Source organism: Hyperolius riggenbachi, chromosome 6 (assembly GCF_040937935.1).
Source record: "Hyperolius riggenbachi isolate aHypRig1 chromosome 6, aHypRig1.pri, whole genome shotgun sequence".
Taxonomy (NCBI): Eukaryota; Metazoa; Chordata; class Amphibia; order Anura; family Hyperoliidae; genus Hyperolius; species Hyperolius riggenbachi.
The window spans coordinates 266,102,856-266,124,181 of record NC_090651.1 but is presented as its reverse complement, the minus strand read 5'-3'; positions in this window follow the sequence as shown (position 1 = coordinate 266,124,181).

The window sequence follows — 21,326 nt, the reverse complement described above, 5'->3', positions numbered from 1 at the left end:
CGCAAAAGGCTTTCCAATCAAAATCGAATTCCTCCAGCAAGGCCCCAACATCCCAGGAAGCAAATAGGGGTTCAAACAGGCCAGTATCCAGATAATCTCCATAGGGGTGGAGTTCAGGAACAAGAACAGATTTTTTAACTGCTTTAATGTAGTGTGCGATCCTACCTATATCAGGATCCACATAAGCTTTGGATTGGGGCAAAAAACCTGGAAACTGATCAGCAGATGCATTATAAACATCATTATCATACTGCATGGTTTTGCCCATTTCAGACTTGACAGAAATAACCTCTTTATTTGTGGTTGCTATGGGCAACGGATCTTTCCGCTGGGAAGCCTTCCTAGATCTTTTACGTTTAGACTTAGAGGCTTTGGATGGCTGCTTTATGGATGAAAGAGTAGATGGAACAGCTGATTGAGCTGCTGACAACAACTCATTAAGGGGGTATGGTAATTGAGGTAATCTGAGCCAATTGTGAATTAAAAAGGCCAAGAATTCCAGGGGTCTTTGACTCAGGGTGGTATGATCTAACACATCGTAAGCCCACATTGACATTTCGCCCCCCAACAGAATGTAGACCATTTGGGGGCCCAGGTAGACACTGGGGTGCATTGTAATTCAGGGTTCGCTAACAGTTTTGTACACTCAGACAAAAATTTGTCTGCTGATTCAGGTTCAAGTTTTTTAAATCTCTTAAAGGTATAAGAGCCATATTCGACAAAATCGTACAAATCGGAAATTCCGTCTACACTGGGGTTTTGGGTTCGACTGTTCATACTGTAACGATTGTGGAACTTTCTCCGTGATCAGCGCACAACACGTGCGCTGACACGGTGGAAATCCTCCACAAGCGTGTAATTGCAGGCACCCAGCAAAAGGTGCTACGCACCTGTAGAGGGAAATTCCTGTCGGCAGATGGCGCTGGGGAGTGCAGAGGAACCAATCCTCTGTACCTCCACAAATGCCAGACAGGAATTGTACGAAGCGCAGAACGCAATTGCAAGAGAGGCGATTGCGAATGAGAACGAGCAAAGGGACAGGTTGTATGTGTGTGCGCCAATCCAGTCGCCACCCCGCGACCGCGCACACACAACAGCAGATATGAAATAGGAACGCAATTGCGAGAGGTGCGATCGCCAGACGTGACACAAGGCAGATCAGAATAGAATACGAGGGTAGCAAAGGCACAGCAAATAATACAATGAGAAGATGCGGAAAATAACAAACGCTAGCTAACCGCGAACACCGCACTCATTCGCAACAGTGCACGCGGTTATGCGCGGTCTCCACGTGATAAGCACAATAGAGACAAGCATGCCTAACTAACCATCGACAGACAAACATGAAACAGGGGACGCGAACGCTTGCTAAACGGTTACCTCACCGAGCCTCCAGCAAGCGGTCGTAGCAGACAAGACAGACACACGAAAAAAGGGACAAGCGAGAGATAGGATCCACAGCACTAGCGAAAAGTGGCTAGCGCGATCCCAGGAGACAGAACAGAAGGATCCACAGCGCTAGCAAAAAGTGGCTAGCGCGATCCCAGGAGACAGAACAGAAGGATCCACAGCGCTAGCGAAAAGTGGCTAGCGCGATCCAGAGAGGCAGAACAGAAGAGATAGCTGGTAGCAACCGCTGCACCAGCTATGCTCCAAGAACAGAGATCAGAACGACTTCCTATCGACCACCGCTGGGACAGGACAATCGCAACAGACAAACAAAACAGATAAACAATCCTAACTGCACTAGGGAAATCTGCCTAGCACAGTTTCTAGGAATTACTCTAAGCTGATCTTCAAACAGAGAGTAAGGCTGACACCCCACCAGGAGTGTTACATAGGACGAAATCCTAATGACCAGCCAAGCATTGTGGGACACACATAGTACTTATAGTACACGACTCCAATGAATGTGGCCAGGCAATTTGCATGACAACGTATGCAAATTCCTCAGCAAGCACAAGCTGCAAAACTGACAGAAGCTCTTCTTTCCAGAGTCCTGCAGCATGCAACCCTACACAATGGTCAAAAAGCTGCCTGCCTGCACAGGCAGCTGAGCAAATCATCACAGCCTTCTTCTGAGCACTGTACTTTGGACCAGGACTGCACAAAATCATGACCTCGCACAGACCTGCTGGGTGGCCTTCCTCTGGGTCTGCCTCTACCTCGGCCTCTACCTGTTTTGTCTTTTTCGTCCATATCGGGGGGATGAAGTGAAAGGTATGCACTGATTTGACTAATACAATGTGCAGTCACACAGGTGCAGTTAACAGGTATGCACGGAGTGGTATATCACACTGCGTGCGCTCACGTAGGTAGGTGGGTGCACTGAAGTGAACAACAGCAGGTAGGTATATGCAGTGATGGGTATTACAATGTGCACCTGTCAGTCACAGCAGGTAGGTATATGCAGTGATGGGTATTACAATGTGGACCTGTCAGTCACACAGAGACAGGTAGCGGGCAGGCACAGTGACACTGCGTGCGCTCAAGTAGGTAGCTGGGTGCACAGAAGTGAACAACAGCAGGTAGGTATATGCAGTGATGGGTATTACAATGTGCACCTGTCAGTCACAGCAGGTAGGTATATGCAGTGATGGGTATTACAATGTGCACCTGTCAGTCACACAGAGACAGGTAGCGGGCAGGCACAGTGACACTGCGTGCGCTCACGTAGATAGGTGGGTGCACTGAAGTGAACAACAGCTGGTATGCAGTGATGGGTATTACTGTGCACCTGTCACACACACAGGTAGTCACTGAATGTGCTGGGCCTGGCAGTGGCACACACAGTAGGAATTACCAAGGCTGTATATGCAACACAAGTGTCAGTGGGACACACACACACACACAAAAATAGATCACAAGAACAAGATTAGCGCTCAAAAGAGCTGTTGAGGGGTGCTTTTTTAGCAATAAGAATCAGCAAGGAGCAAGCTAACAAGCCTACAAGAGCCTAACTAAGCTTTACCTATGAGAGTCTGCAGCAGCTTTCCCTTCTCTAATTACTGCAGGCACACGAGTGAGTAAAATGGCTGACACTGCCTGCCTTTTATAAGGGGGGAGTGACTCCAGGAGGTAGTGTAGCCTGATTGGCTACAATGTGCCTGCTGACTGTGATGTAGAGGGTCAAAGTTGACCCTCATGATGCACTATTGGGGCAAATCAAACTTCCGGTAAAGTTTGCGGTTCTCTGCGATCGCAAAAACCAGAAGTTCGCCGCGAACCATTCGCCGGCAAACTGTTCGGGCCATCTCTACTGTGGATCTGAAGGTGGCTTCATTTGTGCAAATCATAGGAAAATCCTATTGTAAGTTTTCTCAAACATTTACTTAACATTACGTTTATTTGCTAAACACATTGTGGGTTGACTGGGGACATTCTATAAAAGCAGAAAGGAAAAAGGAAAATGCGTATTCTTTGCTGAGTTTTTTATTGTGCAACAGATGGATGATAGTTGCAAGCTGCTGGGTACAGCTACTTCTTACAGACTTTCAGCAAAAATACTAATATCACAATTTTTCATCACTACATTCCTTTCAGCTGAAGAGAAACCAGTGAAAAGGGCAAGCTTTTATTTTTCATACAAGAAGCGATAACTAAGTAAAGAAAATAAATTCAGGCAGTTATATAACTTCAACAAGTTAGAAGCTCAGTCATTTGGTCAACCAAAGGAGCAGCAGTCAGGCTTATAACAGATGTCAGGGGATGGCAGTGATAACACATAGGGAATGAACTCAGCTTGAACGCAGACCTGTTGAAGCCTGACACTGAGTCTAGGTGAGACGCTGTCCATCATCTCAGCTGTGATAACACCGTGAAGATAATTTACCATTAGAGGATTTTGGAAAAGAAAAATTAGCTATGTTGCCTATAACAAAACAGTTTAAAAAGGAACTGTAATGACAAATAGAAAAGCATAATAAAAGCATAATAAATTATTCAGGAGGATACTTAAATTTACCCCGATTATCCTGGTTTTAGCATTAGAAATGTCTCTTATATCTATTTTTTGCTGTAAATTGGTATGTAACACCACCCTTCCAGTGATGCCAAGGCCTCTTTTAGATGGACGGGTGAATTGTGTGCTGCCCCCCATGAGTGCCATTAAGGTGCAATGTAAGTGTAGAGTTGTCCCGAATGTTTCGGCCAAAAACTTATTCACGTGAACATCGGTTTTTCGCGTTCGCGTCGACACGTGAACTTTATGGCAAGTTCAACCCACCCCTACACTACATCATTGGGCTAAACTTTGACCCTCTACATCACAGTCAGCAGACACATGATAGCCAATCAGGCTACACACCCCCCTTATATAGGGCAGCTGCATCGGCCATTATCTCACTCTGTGTTGCTGCAGTAGTGAGAGAAGGGAGAGGAACCAGCTGCAGAAATAGGGAAAGCTTAGTTAGGCTCTTGTTGCTTGTTCCTAGCTGATATTTGATGTTGAAAAGCATCACAAAAATAGCTCTTTTGAGAGCTAATGTTCTTGTGAAGTCTTTTTTTTTGTGTGTGTGTGCCACTGACACTGCATTATACAGCCCTGTGTGTCGCAGCTGGCCCTTGCTAATTGCTAATTTGTGCAAGTCCCAGCACATTCAGTGCCTACCTTTTCACTGCACATTTGTAATACCAGTCTGACCGTGCATACCTGTTAATGTTCACTGCACCTGTGTGACAGCACGCAGTGTTACATACCAGCAGTCACTGCATAACTGTTCACTGCACCTGTGTGTGTGACAGTTGCACATTTGTAATACCAGTCCGACCGTGCATATCTGTTCATGTTCACTGCACCTGCATGACAGCACATAGCGTAATATACCAGCAGTCACTGTATAACTGTTCACTGCACCTGTGTGTGTGACAACTGCACATGTATTATACCAGTCCGACCGTGCATACCTGTTCATGTTCACTGCACCTGCAAGACAACACGCAGTGTTATAGTATATACCAGCAGTCACTGCATAACTGTTCACTGCACCTGTGTAACCGCACATTGTTGCCAGCAGTCACGGCAACCTGTTCACTGCACCTGTGTAACCACACATTGTTGTACCAGCAGTCACCTTTTCACTGCACCTGTGTAACCACACATTGTTGTACCAGCAGTCACCTTTTCACTGCACCTATGTAACAGCACATTGTTGTACCAGCAGTCACCTTTTCACTGCACCTATGTAACAGCACATTGTTGTACCAGCAGTCACTGCAACCTTTTCACTGCACCTGCATAACCGCACATTGTTGTACCAGCAGTCACTGCAACCTGTTCACTGCACCTGTGTAGCCACATATTGTTGTACCAGTAGTCACCTTTTCACTGCACCTGTGTAACCACACATTGTTGTACCAGCAGTCACTGCAACCTTTTCACTGCACCTGTGTAACCGCACATTGTTGTACTAGCAGTCACTGCAGCCTGTTCACTGCACCTGTGTAACCACACATAGTTGTCCCAGCAGTCACCTTTTCACTGCACCACACATTGTTGTACCAGCAGTCACTGCAACCTTTTCACTGCACCTGTGTAACCGCACATTGTTGTACTAGCAGTCACTTCAGCCTGTTCACTGCACCTGTGTAACTGCACATTGTATTAGTCAAGTCAGTGCATACCTCTCACTTCATCCCCCCCAATATGGACAAAACAACAGGCAGAGGCAGAGCCAAAGGCAGGCAGATCTGTTCGAGGTCAAGGTGGCGTGATTTTGTGTGGCCCTGGACGCAAGTACAGTGTTCAGAAGGCACGTGCCACTAACTCCCAAGATTGCCAGGACGTAGTTGACTATTTAACACAGAACACCTCATCTTCCTCAGCTTCCGCATGGAACCGTGACATATATTCTTCTGCAGTCACCACTGCTACTACTAGCACCACATCCGGCCCATTTGACATTTTGCAGGAGTTATTTGGTGGGGAATTAGCTGATTCACAGCCATTATTGTTACAAGATGACGGCGCTGAGCATGTTACACCACCACCTTATATGTCCAAGTTAGGCGCCAGTATGGACCTAAGGTGTCAGGATGATGAAGTACCTGTTGTTGGTGCAGTTTTGGAGGTGTCTGATACAAGCGAAGCTGTGGAGTATAATGATGATGATGATGATGATGATGATGATACTGCCATGGATCCTAATAGACAAGATGAACAGGGGGACAGTTCAGAGGGGGAGTCAGAGTGGAGTAGGAGGAGATGAGTTGCTGAAAGAAGCAGGGGGAGCTCGTCATCATCAGAACAAGCTTGTGACAGTGTCCGGCGGCATGTATCGCCACCTATGTACAGCCAGCCAACATGCACTTTAAGGTCAGCTGCTGACGCCACCACCAAAGTACCATAATTCTAGGGCTCAGTTGTGTGGAGTTTTTTTTGTGTGTCTTCCTCAGATGAGAGCAATGCCTTCTGTACTATCTACAATCAAAGATTGAGTCATGGAAAGACCAAGACTTGTGTAGGGACAACTTCCTTACGAAGGCACATGGAGAAAAAGCACAAACGGTAATGGGAAGACCGCCTGATAAAAAGCAGAAAACAAAGGCAAAGCCACCCTCCGCCTCCTCTTCCTCCTTCAGGTGCAGCATCTTCTTCAGCCGCTTTATCCCTTGCACCTTCACAGCCACCCTCCTCCACACCGCCTCTCACCTTGAGCGCTTCCTGCTTCTCTGCCCACAGCAGCAGCCAGGAGTCCGTGAAGGAAATCTTTGAGCAGAAGAAAACAATGTCTGCCAGTCACCCTCTTGCCCGGCGTCTGACAGCTGGCTTGGTGGAACTATTAGCTCGCCAGCTGTTACCATACCAGCTGGTGGACTCTGAGGCCTTCCGTAAATTTGTGGCCATTGGGACACCGCAGTGGAAGATACCAGGCCGCAATTATTTCTCTAAAAAGGCTATACCCAAACTGTACCATGAAGTTGAGAGGCAAGTGGTGTCATCTCTGGCACACAGCGTTGAGTCAAGGGTCCATCTGACCATGGATGCCTGGTCTGCCAAGCACGGTCAGGGCAGGTACATTACTTACACACAACATAAAGAGGTGGCGCTCCTAGGGAATTACAACATCAGTCTCTGCAATATGATTCACTTCAGTTTGCATCAATCCCTACTATTCACTACAATATGGCAACAGTTTATAGTGGCAGCTTGATCGCGGTATCACAGCATTCAATGCAATATAACAGCAGTCTATAATGGCAACTCGATCGCAGTATCTCCATCAATCTTTCATGCTTCTATAGATGGACAGGCAGCCTCCACCACACCCTTTGTGCCAGACTCACCGTCTGCTGAGACCCCCACTCGGGTCAAGTAGCGCCTTGGGACCGTTACCAGGCCGTCCCCCACCACTCTGGCATATGTATGGATCACACTCCTCCGGCTCACCCACAAGTTGCTTATCTTCCTGGTTTGTCTTATTCTTTTTCCCAGACCCTCAATAAAAAAGGCCTCTCATAGTGTAAAATTGTTAGGCATTTATTAACTTATAAAAAGAGTTTACACTCACATGTTCCAAGATAAAAATAGGCACAGAGTTTTGCTTGATGCGGGCTCTCCCCCGCTATGTTGGCCACAGGCAGGCTGATCCTTGTAGTCCCTCCGTGTGTTTACACCGCTGGTGCGCGCTCCCCTCGGCTACACTCCACGTGGGACGCCTGCCTCTTAGTGTTTGCTTCCTGCTCGCGTGGTTAAGCTCCGCCCGACATGTTTCGTCATCATATGACTCATCAGGGACACGGGCCAACCACGCTGCAGGACTTAAATAGCATGTATTATTCCTCCCCCTTCCACCCGTCCCACCCTCTCACTAAGCATCCAGTGGGAGCTTTCATCCCCTCCGTGCACTATCCCCTCTGTTCCCTCATACGCCAGCCTGCCTGCCGCTGTCGGAGGAAACTCCGCATTGTGCGGATTAAACACCAAGTTCCATCACAAGCGAATCATAGATTAAAAAGTAACCCTTTGTTACCAAATATACAGTTTTACATGTGATAAACCTATCTGAAACCACATTCCATATGTTCCAACTTTCCTTTCTAGGATACCTCCTTCCTCATTCCTATTATCTCATGCGGAAACCTTGTATATTACCCTCATAACAATTAAACTATATTTGAAAACAACCTTATTGGACATCAAATTAAAAACGTATAAAAACACACAAAACTTAATGATAAAAAACATCCCTAATCAGTTTCCTGCTACCCTATTGCACTTAAATATCCTGGGTCTTTTAGATAATCTGCATGTAGCCCATGTGGGGTTCCCCCTTACTCCATACCATGCTGTTAATGTATACCTGTTACTTGTCATCTAATCAGTGATTCCTTAGTCCCCCAGAAAACATTTTATATCCACATCTATATTCAGGCCTCCTGGTCTCAGTGTGCCCAGATTGTATATCCACCTTGTCTCCTCTTGGGAGATCATCCGGGTCATATCACATCCTCGCCAGGACGGCACAATTTTTTTAATACCACAAAATGACAATAACCTTGGATCACATTCATGTTCTGCCCCAAAATGAGCTGAGAGGCTATGATTAGGGAATCCCTTACGTACATTTCTTACGTGCTCCCCCATTCTTTCCTTTAAAGTGCGGGTTGTTCTCCCTATATATTGCCATCCGCATACACACCAGGCCATATATACCACGTATCTATCGTTGCACGTAATGAACTGCCTGATTTTATATTCTTTCCCATTGCTGAATGACACTATGGAGTTTGTTTTCACCCCCTTAGATTCCCTGCAAGCTTTACAAGCTCTACAGGGAAAAAACCCAGGGGTTTGCCAACCCTGCATCCTTGGCGGTTTGGCCGGGTTCACACAACTCGGTGCCAGGATTTGCTTGAGGTTCTGAGCCTTCCTGTAAATAAATTTAGGTTTTGGGGGAATGATGGTTCTCAATACCCGATCCGTTCCCAATATGTCCCAATGCTTACCTATAATACGCTGCAGATCCCTATATTGTGTACTGAAGCCTGTAACGAATGCTAGGCCATACTCACCCTGATTCTCCTCATCCTTCCGATTCACCAGGAGTTCATCCCTACTTCTCTGCCTGACCTGTGCAATCTCTGTCTGCAATTGGTCATCATTATATCCCTTCTCAAGGAATCTAGTTCTTAGTATCCCAGCCTGTTCATCATAATCATCCAAAGAGGTACAGTTCCTACGCATTCGCACAAACTGTCCCTTTGGTATTCCCTTTATCCAAGATGGATGGTGACAGCTGTCTACTGATATGAACCCATTCCTGTCCGTTGTTTTGAAATAGCTTTTCGTTTTAACCCCCACCTCCTGTTTAACTATCTCTAAGTCCAAAAAATGGATTCTCTCCTCACTAGATTCAGCTGTTAGGGATATACCCACATCATTGCTGTTCAGTTCCGTGATAAATTCCTGTAGTGCAGATTCCCCTCCCTCCCATACAAAATACAAATCATCAATGAAACGATTCCATGCTTTTACATGTATTGCCCCTCCCACTATACTCTCTTCCCATTTACCCATAAACAAATTCGCCAAACTGGGTGCGTAACTCGCCCCCATAGCGCAGCCTTTGTGCTGCTTCATTTGTGACGGAAAATTGTGATACTACATCGCGTATCAGCGCGCATGTGCTTTGGAACATTACATTACTTACACAGCCCATTGGGTCAACCTGGTGACCGCTGACAAGCAGGGAGTACGTGGCTGTGCAGCGGACCAACTTGTGACACCACCAAGGCTTGCAGGCAGGCCTCCTGCCACCTCCTCTCCTTCTCCTCCTGCTACATCCTCTTCACTGTCATCCTCCTCCTACTCCTTAATTGAGTGGCAGTTCAACTCTACTGGTGCTGCGATCTCCTTTCCAGCTACACAGCCCCATCTCCTCAGGGCCTATGCTGCATGCCAGGTACGATGGTGTCACGCCATCTTAGACATGTCTTGTCTCAAAGCGGAGAGTCACACTGGAGCAGCTCTTCTGGCTGCTCTTAACAAACAGGTGGATCAGTGGCTGACCCTGAACCAGCTGGAGATCGGCAACGTGGTGTGTGACAACAGCAGCATCTCATTTCCGCTTTGAATTTGAAAAAGCTGACACATGTACCCTGCATGGCACATGTGCTTAATCTAGTCATTCAAAGATTTGTGTCAAAGTACCCAGGCTTAGAGGACGTCCTGAAGCAGGCCAGGAAGTTGCGTGGGCATTTCAGGCAGTCTTACACGGCCATGGCACACTTTGCCAGGATTCAGCGGAGAAACAAGTTGCCTGTGAGACGCCTCATTTGCCTCTGAGGCTCTGACAGCTGGCTTGGTGGAACTGTTATCTCGCCAGCTGTTACCATATCGGCTGGTGGACACCGCAGTGGAAGATACCAGGCCGCAATTAGTTTTTTTCAAAAGGCGACACCCAAACTGTACCGTGATGTAAAAAGGCAAGTGGTATCATCTCTGGCACACAGCGTTGGGTCAAGGGTCCATCTGACCACAGATTCCTGGTCTGCCAAGCACAGTCAGGGTAGGTACATTACTTATATGGCACATTGGGTCAACCGGGTGACTGCTGGCAAGCAGGGAGTACGTGGCTGTGTAGTAAACCTAGTTGTGACACCTCTGTGGCTTGCAGGCAGGCCTGCTTCCACCTCCTCTCCTTCTCCTCCTTTTCCTCCTGCAACATCCTCTCCAACTACACACCACAGCTCCCCAGGGCCTATGCTGCATGCCAGGTACGACAGTGTCATCTTGAACATGTCTTGCCTCAAAGTCGAGAGTCACACTGGAGCAGCTCTCCTGGCTGCTCTAAACAAAAAGGTGGATCAGTGGCTGATCCTGCACCAACTGGAGATCAGAAACATAGTGTGTGACAACAGCAGCAATCTAATTTCGGCTTTGGATGCGTGAAAGTTGACACATGTACCCTGCATGGCACATGTGCTCAATCTCATAATACAAAGATTTGTGTGCAAATAGCCAAATACCCAGGCTTACAGGAGGTCCTGAAGCAGTCCAGGAAGGTGTGTGAGCATTTCAGGCAGTCCTACACGGCCATTGCACGTTTGGCCGATATTCAGTGGAGAAACAACTTACCGGTGACGCGCTTGATTTGCGATAGCCCAACTCACTGGAATTCAACGCTTCTGATGTTTGACCGCCTGCTACAACAGGAGAAAGAAGTCAAACAGTATCTGTACAACTACAATGAAAGGACATGCTCTGGGGAGCTGGAGATGTTATGGCCGAAGTACTGGACAGGACACTCATGCCTAATGCCTGCAGGCTCATGCGTCCATTTGAGGAGGTGACAAACCTGTTGAGTCGCAGTGAAGGTGCCATCAGCGACTTGATCCCATATGCTTTCTTCCTGGAGCGTGTGTAGAGTGGTGGACCAAGCTGTAGAGGACCGTGACCAGGAACAGGAGGAGGAGGAGGAGTTTTTGGAAACATCACCTGCAGCATCATCAACTCCTGCAGCATCACAGAGGAGGGGGGAGGAGGAGAAGGAGTCATCTGGGGAAGAGGAGTCAGATGAGGAAGGAAGATTTTTTGAGGAGGAGGCGGAAGAACAACTGCAGCAGGCATTGCAGGGGGCTTGTGCTTCTCACCTTTCCCATGGTATTGTTCATGGCTGGAGGGAGGAGGAGAACTTACCTGACATCACTGGGGAAGAGCAAGATGAGATGGAGATGGGGTCTTTAATGCTGTCCAGCCTGTTGAGGGACCCCCTTATAAAAAAACTTAAGGTGAATGACCATTACTGGATGTCAGCACTACTAGACCCTCGGTATAAGCACAAAGTGGTGGAGATGTTTCCAAATCACCAGAAGGCAGAAAGGATGCAGCACTTGCAGAACAAGCTGGCAACTATGATTTACAGTACATTTAAGGGTGATGTCAGAGCACAACAGAATAAAGGGGCCACTGCCAGTAAACTTCCTCCTCCTCCCATGTCCATGCAGGCAAGGACAGGACACTCATGCGATCTCATGGTGATGTCGGACATGAGGACATTCTTTAGTCCATGTCTTAGCCACTCCGGATCCACACTCCACCAACGCCTCGACCGGCAAGTAGTCGACTGCCTGACCTTAAGTGCGGTTGTAGACACTCTGAGCAGCGATGAACCCCTGGACTACTGGGTGCGCAGGCTTGACCTGTGGCCAGTGCTGTCACAATTTGCCATCCAACTTCTGCCTTGCCCTGCCTCAAGCGTCCTGTCAGAAAGGACCTTCAGCACAGCTGGAAGCATTGTCAGTGAGAAGAGAAGTCGCCTAGGTCTCAAAAGCGTTCAGTACCTCACCTTTATCAAAATGAATGAGGCATGGATTCCCGGAGGGCTACTGCCTGCCCGAAGACTAAGTCAGTCCCCACACACAGCCAGGGCCGGGCCGAGGCATAGGCTGGAGAGGCTCCAGCCTCAGGACGCAGTGTAGGAGGGGGCACAGAATTCATTCAGCTGTCATTCCTAATTGTGTTTGAAGCAGAAAGACATAAGAAAAGGGGATACATGGCAGTGACTGCAAGCCATATAACTAGATATTAAGGTGTTGGGGAGGTTGTGGGCCCTGTGGCGCCTCTTAGTCTAATAGCAATCAGTGTGTGATGGCTGGGGTGGGAGGGATGGAGGGGCGCACTTTGGTGTCTCAGCCTTGGGTGCCGGAGGACCTTGTCCCGGCTCTGCACACAGCATCTCTGCCTGCATGCCGTGTGACTGCCTTCTCTGCCACCTCCAACAGGGTCCAAGACTCCAGATGGATTCCTGAATTTTTAAGGCTGCTGATAGCAGTGGCCACTATAATTATGTTTCTGGTGCGTGTACATGCCTCCCTAATATTTCTGGCTGTACTGCGGCTGCAACAACAAAACACAAGGCATCTATATGTGTCAATTCCCCTTTGTGATCGTTACCTTGCCGCGGTGAAGGGGCTTGCATATCACAATGAAGCAATGACCGGCTAAATGAGTGTGTTGGGGCTGGGGGGTGCATCTGACCCAAGAAGATAATAAGGTTGTTGCTTTATTGTGGACAGACCAAATTCGATCAGCTGGACACTCAGTAACTGTTGTTCTGTCATTGAGCTACCTCAGCTCGACCATATGGGCTTGAAAACCGCCATCGCCTGCACATTCGCCATGGTGCGCACCAGTCCAGCACGGCCGTCACTACACAAACAGCTGTTTGCGGTGCGTTACACAGTGTGTTTAGTCTGTCAGTGTGAAGCAGTACACTAATTACACTACCTGATTGATGTATACACATTCAAATCCGGATTTTCCCCGGGAATTTTGGAGTGTAGCCCACTCCTCCATGCCCACTCCAGGTGTTAGACCCCTTGAAACATCTTTTCCATCACTTTAGTGACCACAATTAATGTTTGTACTTTTGAAGGTTTGCCTGCCCATTGAAGTCTATGGCGGTTTGAAAGTTTGCATATTCGCGAACTTTTTTCACGTGTTCGAGTTTGAGGTTCGCGAACCTAAAATCGGAGGTGCGAGACAACTCTATTTAAGTGCAGCCGAATGGCACATGCGTGTTAGTGCTTGACAAGTGTTAACATTACCCAGTGGCAGAGAACTGCAACAAGTCGCGTTTGTGTATGGCTGTGACTGTGCTCAAATGTGACTCCATGGGGAGCTGCCTGTCCAGCGCCAATACTGAGCGATACCAAGTGCTCGGCCGGCACAGGAGAGCAGCTGACAGGTGGTGAATTCACCACCCGTCAGTTGCCCATCTGAAAGATACCTTAGCCTATTCTATGAAGTGATGTCCTGAAAGCTTCTCCCCTACAGCACTTTGGGAGATCACGGGAACATGTGATTTTTCCTGGTGATTTACCTTGCCTGCAGTAAAGATTTTGGCATCTTGGAGAAATTTAAGAATGTAGATCAGGGTAAAGTAAGATTTTACAATGGGCAAACACTAACTATATCATTTATAAATGATTACAGTAAAAAAATAAGCAATTTTATTTATTAAGTTATGTATAGTTAAGTTTCTCTTTAATTCTACTGTAGCCTGCAAAAAGGAATTATTAGATCAGTTTTTTTGCCTTCATACATTCTATTCTCTTGTTTTTCCCCATATATCTTAAAGATAAACTGAAGAAAGAGGTATATGGAGGCTGCCATATTTATTTCCTTTTAATCAATACCAGTTGTTTGGCAGGCCTGCTGGTCTATTTCTCTGCAATAGTATCTGAATAACACCAGAAACAAGCATGTAGCTAGTCTTGTCAGATCTGACTTTAAAGTCTGAAACACCTGATCTGCTGCATGCTTGTTCAGGGGCTATGGCTAATAGTATTAGAGGCAGAGGATCAGCAGGGCTGCCAGGCAACTGGTATTGCTTAAAAGGAAATAAACATGTCAGCCTCCATATACCTCTCTCTTCAGTTCCCCTTTAAACTCCCTGGCGTTCTATTAAGATCGCCAGGGCAGCTGCGGGAGGGTTTTTTTTTAATTAAAAAAAAACTATTACATGCAGCCAACTGAAAGCTGGCTGCATGAAAGCCCACTAGAGGGCGCTCCTAGTGCGTACTTCTGATCGCCTCCGGCGATCAGAAGTAACAAGGAAGACCGCAATGAGCAGCCTTCCTTGTTTCCCTTTCCTCGTCGCCATGGCGACAAGCGGAGTGACGTCATGGACGTCAGCCGACGTCCTGACGTCTGCCGCCTCTGATCCAGCCCTTAGCGCTGGCCGGAACTGTTTGTTCCGGCTGCGCTGGGCTCGGGCGGCTGGGGGGGACCCTCTTTCGCCGCTGCACGCGGCGGATTGCCGCGCTGCGGCGGCGATCAGGTAGCACACGCGGCTGGCAAAGTGCCGGCTGCGTGTGCTGCTTTTTATTTGGTAAAAATCGGCCCAGCAGGGCCTGAGCAGCGACCTCCAGCGGTACTGGACGAGCTGAGCTCATCCAGACCGCTCAGGAGGTTAAACAGAAGCGGTACTGAAAATAATGTAATGAATGGAATTGCTTTTTTTTATTACTTTTTTTTAATACAATATTTCTTTATAAATTATTTATTCAGTGTTTGCCCACGGCAATTTTTTTCCTCACCCTGATTTGCATTCTGAAATGTATCCATGCTGGCGACAGCTTTACTGTTGGCAAGGATCATCACTGAGGCCCCGTTCACATCTGAGCGTTTTGCCGGCGATTACAACAAAACGCTGAAGCGCTAGCGCTTTTTAAAGCGCTAGTGACATAATACCCTATGGGCACATTCCCACTTGGGCGATTTGCGGTAATCGACGGCGATTAACCGAAATTGGCAAACGCAAATTTGTATCCTGCACCATTTTCAGGCAATTTCCCGGTGATCGCATTTAGTGCTATAGAAGCGCTAATTGTGACTGCGAAAAATCACCAAGTGTGAATGGCGATTTTTTCGTGTTAATCGCCAAAAATCGCCACAGCAAAATGCTAGCAAAAGTGCTTTGCATTTTGCAAGTGTGAATTGGGCCTAAGAGCTGTTTGTTTACACAGTATTCTGCAGTCACTAGAAATCAATAGAAATAAGTAACACCTGGGCCCATATGCAATTCACATTTCTCCTACGTTTTCTCCTAGGTGATATTTTTAAACTTGTCAATAAAATGCATTTTAAGCCAACAGAAAGTGATAAAATACTCAAAATAATTTTGATAGTACTTTTTGTTATCTCTTAAAAGAAAACTCAGTTTAATAAGTTAATTGCATATGGTCCCTGGTTTCCCACAATGCTCTGGGAAGAGAATCCCGCACAGGCAAACAGCCTAGCCTGTGACATCACTGGGAGAACAGGGATACATACCGATATATAGCTATACGAAGTGTTTCTGATGATGAAACCAGGATAATTAATGTAAAACTGGGTATCCTGAATAATTTACTACATTCTACTATATGGCACTACAGTGCTTCTTTAAAACCAGACCAGTAAGGCTGGGTCCACACTAGACCCTGTTGCAGGACGGACACTGCAGTCCGGATCAGGGGAAGTACCCACCGTACTGCAAACTGATGAAAGTGCATCAGTTTTGCATCAGTTTTGCATCAGTTTCCGTTCAGGTTTTTCCCTGACAGAAAACGTCTCTATCATTAGGAAGGAGTGGGAGGATTTTTTGGGCCAATCATAAAGCTCAGGCTATCCGTTTTCACATCCGTTTTTTGCCTGTGGAGCTGGAGATGCGTTTTCTCATTGCTTTCACTACCCCTGCGTGTATCCGTGGTCCTGATCCGTTGCGTGAAAATGCAGCAGATCCGGACCTTCCGTTCAGGTTTTGAAAACGGATCCCCGCAAATGCAGATGGATCCGTTTTCTACTTGGGTGAGGCTGGCTGCTATTTTAAACATTAGTATCCGGGACTCCGTTTTTCATCAGGTTTGAAAAACGCAGCCACGGATACGTTTCCGGACCTAGTGTTGACGCAGCCTAACACTGTTTAACTAAAACCAGGTACTGGAGGCATGTGCTGCAGCACCCGCATGTAATGGAGAAGCAATGGGTTTGTAACTGAAAACCTGCAATAGCAACTGAAAGTGAAGTTAAACAATCTAAGGCTCCCTGCACACTGCAAATCCGTTTTCCGATTCCGATTCCGTTTCAGATTCCGATTCCGTTTCCGATTTTCCTTGAATACATTCAACAGAAAAACGGATCAAAAAACGCAGCATGCAGTTAAGATTAAAAATCTGAATCGGAATCGGATGTAAAAACAGATTAAAAAGCGGAATCGGAATCTGAAATGCATGCAGTGTGCAAGAGGCCTTAATGATATTGCTCAGCGGGAAGTCAGATTTCTCTTTCTGCAGGCTGTGGAAAAAGAAACGATATATTCTGTGGCTGAAACTGTACTTGCATTCTCAGCAGCTCTAAATATAACTTGAACTGTGAACAACCAAGAGGAGTGCAGATATCAGATGAGAAAAAGCCAAGGCCAATGATATTCATTATTCCTATTTGATGAAACTCCATAAAATACTGATGAGGAAGCTGAACAGAGATGCATTCATTGAGAGGTTCAGAGAGAAGCAACAAGGACAATATTTAAAAAGTTTTATGACATATGTCTAAATAGTGATGTCATTTTAAAAGATAGAATTGTATAACATTTTTACTACTGCTACTTTGTTACACGGTGAACTGCTTTGTTCGCATCACTTTTAGTTCTGCTTTTAGGGCCTCCTTTCACTGAATGCAATTTTTCTGATACAGATTTTCCCATAGACATTCATTGGAGTCAGTTTTTCTGCATCCATTCTGCATCCAATCTGCGTGTAGTGGAAACAGGCAGTGGTGGTAACACAAAACCTCCAGACAAATAACATCATACAGAATGAAAAGACACCTGAAGTGAGACGGATAGGAAGGCTGCTCAGTTATTAACATTCTTGTCCTGCAGCACTGAGCACTCAAATATTAGCTATGCCAATATCTGCATGGATGTTGCATTTTCCTGATTGAGTACTCTGGTTTCCTCCACCCCACCCATAAACAAAACAAAACAAAAAAAAAATTTAAGTTATTTTACCTAACAAAATGACCCATGATAGTGACTTTAGTAGGAATCAGATTGTTGACTCCATGAAAGACAGTTATTTAAATTGGTTGATGTGCTTTGAATATATCAAGTGTATATAATGCAAACTAACCTTGATTGTTTTAGCTGAATATCTGTATTTTTCTCCAGCCAGTCTTAATTCATGTAGCTCTAGGCAAAAATAAAGAAATAAATAAATAAAAAAAAATCAGCAAGCTAAATAACCTGAATATGAATTGAGCTGTGCAGATCAGCAGCATACTTATGCGTCATCACTGCAATTGTTCCTCCTGTACAGGGATGCTCGAATGTACCCAAATTCGATTCAAGTACATTTGAATTCGGATCTGGGTAAAATTCGGATTTGGACGGTTCGAATGGACTCAAATTCGATTCGGGTGGATTCGAATCCGGGTCAGGGGAAAATTCGGCGGTGATCACGAATTTGTGATTCAAAACCCGCCGACTTTAAGGGTTAATTACAAAGCCCCCTTAAATGCCAGAATCACCAAATGTGCAGGTTATGTTAATAAGAAAAGTGGGAGCAAGGGGAACATTTTTTTTTTCAAAAAGACCTTATACTTTTTGAGAAAATCAATTTTAAATGTTCAAAGAAAAAAAACAATACATTTAAATGCCACCGGTCAAAGAGTGTGGGAAATATTTCCCAGCAGTTAATAGCAAAGGCCCCTTACATCCTAGCAACACCAAATTTGCAGGATATGTTAAAAAGATAGTGGGAACAATATTAGAAAAAAAAATTAAATATTTTTAATTTTGGGGAATGTTCTGTCTGAGTGTGGGAAATCTAAGAAAAAAATGACGTGGGGTCCCCCTCCCAAGCCTCTGTAACCCCTCGTCCCCCATGCAGGCTGGGATAGCCAGAATGCGGAGACCCAGCCCATGGTCCAAGATATGGGGGGGAGAGGGGAGAGGGGGGCCAAGCCTTCCCCTCTCCCCCTGAGCTATACTATACCTTAGAATGCGTCCTGCCGACGCATAGCGCTGGCTCCCGCTGTCCTCCACGCCTCCTCACCTGTCACCCCCACCTAGGCTGGCACCCGGAGCACCCATGGGTGCACCGGGTGCCAGCCTAGGTGAGGGTGACAGGTGCAGCCAGGTGGGGAGAGACAGTGTGAGCCGGCAGCTATATGCCCGCATAGGACGCATTGTAAGCTATAGAAACTGGCTCATGAATGAGCCGGTTCTTTTTGTATTGAATTGAATGAAACGGTTCAGAGCCGGCTCATTCATGAGCCAGTTACTATAGCTTAGAATGCGTCCTGTGCGGATGTATAGCACTGCGGCTCCTGCTGTCTCTCCCTACCTGGCTGCACCTGTCTGTCACCATCACCTAGGCTGGCACCTGGTGCACCCATGGGTGCACCGGGTGCCAGCCTAGGTGAGGGTGACAGGTGAGGGGGCGGGGAGGACAGTGGGAGCTGGCGCTATGCGTCGGCAGAATGCATTGTAAGGTATAGTATAGGTAATTGCCGTGGGAGATCTTCAATCAAGGTAATTAAAGATTGCAAGATTGGAGGATACTGTATTCATTGGATCATTACCAATGATATGGGCGTGGGAATTTTTTTTTTAAAGGTACAGGTAAGTATTTCTGGTTAATTAAGAGGATTAAAATGCTTTTCGTGGTTGTGTTTTTATTTCAATTAACCCTTTGTTGAAATGGGTAAGGGGTACTTTGTACTCCTATACTCATTTCTCCTGGGAGGGGGGTGGGTATCTGGGGTCCCCTTCTTAAAGGGGACTCCCAGATGCCACCATGAACCCCCCCAGGGAGTCGTCGGCCGCACCTCCTCCTGGGGCACCGGAGGTGGGAAAGAGCCCCTTGTCCATGGATTGGACAAGGGCTTGGGGGGAGAGGGGAAGGCTTGACTGCCCCTCTCCCCCGGAGCCCCCCCCATATCATGAACCATGCGAGCTGGTATAGCTCAGGGTGCAAAGCCCCAGTCGGCCGGAGCTCTGCATTCTGGTTATCCCAGCCTGCATGGGAGACAAGGGATTACAGAGGCTCGGGAAAGGGGACCCCATGCCATTTTTTTTTTCAAATTTCCCACATGCAGAACATTCCCCAAAAATATTTTTTTTTAATTTCTTTTTAAATATTCTTTCCCACTATCTTTTTAACATAGCCTGCAAATTTGGAGTTGCTAGGATGCAAGGGGCCTTTGCTATTAACTGCTAAAGTCGGTGGGTGATAAATCAACCAGAGTTATGGGGGTGCCAAACGTGCTGAATTTTGCTATTGGCTTTCATTGGGCTTCCTATTTCACTTTCCAAAAACCCCCAATTTTTCAAAGGACGATGGCTCAGCAGTGGCACATTTTCTAGCATTGTAGGGACTCTTAGGGGGCTCAGGATTGGTAAGTTTTGGGCCCCTAACCCAAAGAGATAATAGCCTAGGGGTCACAAAAACCTGTTTATTTTTGCAAATAGTACTGGTGGCGATTTTGACGAACTTAAATCGCAACCATGGCCGTTAGTAAAGTCTGAATCTCACGACATTTGGCATGCAGGTAGAAGGCATATTGTTGTACTTGCACTCCAATTTTGGGTTCCCTACATCTCTGCAAACCAAAGTTACAGGGGTGCAAAAGTGCTAAAATCTTCCATAGGTTTTCATTGGGCTTCCTATTTCACTTTCCAAAATCTCACATTTTTTCAAAGGGCGATGGCTCAGCAGTAGCAAATTTTCTAACATTGTAGGGACTCTTAGGGGGCTCATGACTGGTGAGTTTCAGGCTCCTAGGCCAAAGAGGTCATAGCCTAGGGTCACAAAAACCTGTTTATTTTTGCAATGGTACTGGTGGCGATTCTGACGAACATAAATTTCAGCCATGGCCGTTAGCGAAGTCTAAAGCTCACAACATTTGGCATGCAGGTAGAAGGCATATTGTTGTACTTGCACTCAAATTTTAAGTTCCCTACATCTCTGCAAAACAAAGTTACAGGGGTGCATAATTGCTAAAATACCCCGTATGCTTTTATTGGGCTTCCTATTTCACTTTCCAAAATCTCACATTTTTTCAAAAGGACGATGGCTCAGCAGTGGCAAATTGCCTACCATTGTAGGGACTCTTAGGGGGCTCATGACTGGTGAGTTTCGTGTCCCTAGGCCAAAGAGGTCATAGCCTAGGGTCACAAAAACCTGTTTATTTTTGCAATGGTACTGGTGGCAATTCTGACGAACATAAATTGCAGCCATGGCCGTTAGCAAAGTCTAAAGCTCACAACATTTGGCATGCAGGTAGAAGGCATACTGTTGTACTTGCACTCCAATTTTGGGTTCCCTACATCTCTGCAAACCAAAGTTACAGGGGTGCAAATGTGCTAAAATCCCCCATAGGCTTTCATTGGGCTTCCTATTTCACTTTCCAAAATGTCACATTTTTTTCAAAAGGACGATGGCTCAGCAGTGGCAAATTGTCCACCATTTTAGGGACTCTTAGGGGGCTCATGACTGGTGAGTTTCGGGCCCCTAGGCCGCAGAGGTCATAGCCTAGGGTCAGAAAAACCTGTTTATTTTTGCAATGGTACTGGTGGCGATTCTGACGAACATAAATTGCAGTCATGGCCGTTAGCAAAGTCTAAAGCTCACGACATTTGGCATGCAGGTAGAAGACATACAGTTGTACTTGTACTCCAATTTTGGGTTCCCTACATCTCTGCAAACCAAAGTTACAAGGGTGCAAATGTGCTAAAAGCCCCCATAGGCTTTCATTGGGCTTCCTATTTCACTTTCCAAAATCTCACATTTTTTCAAAAGGACGATGGCTCAGCAGTGGCAAATTGTCTGCCATT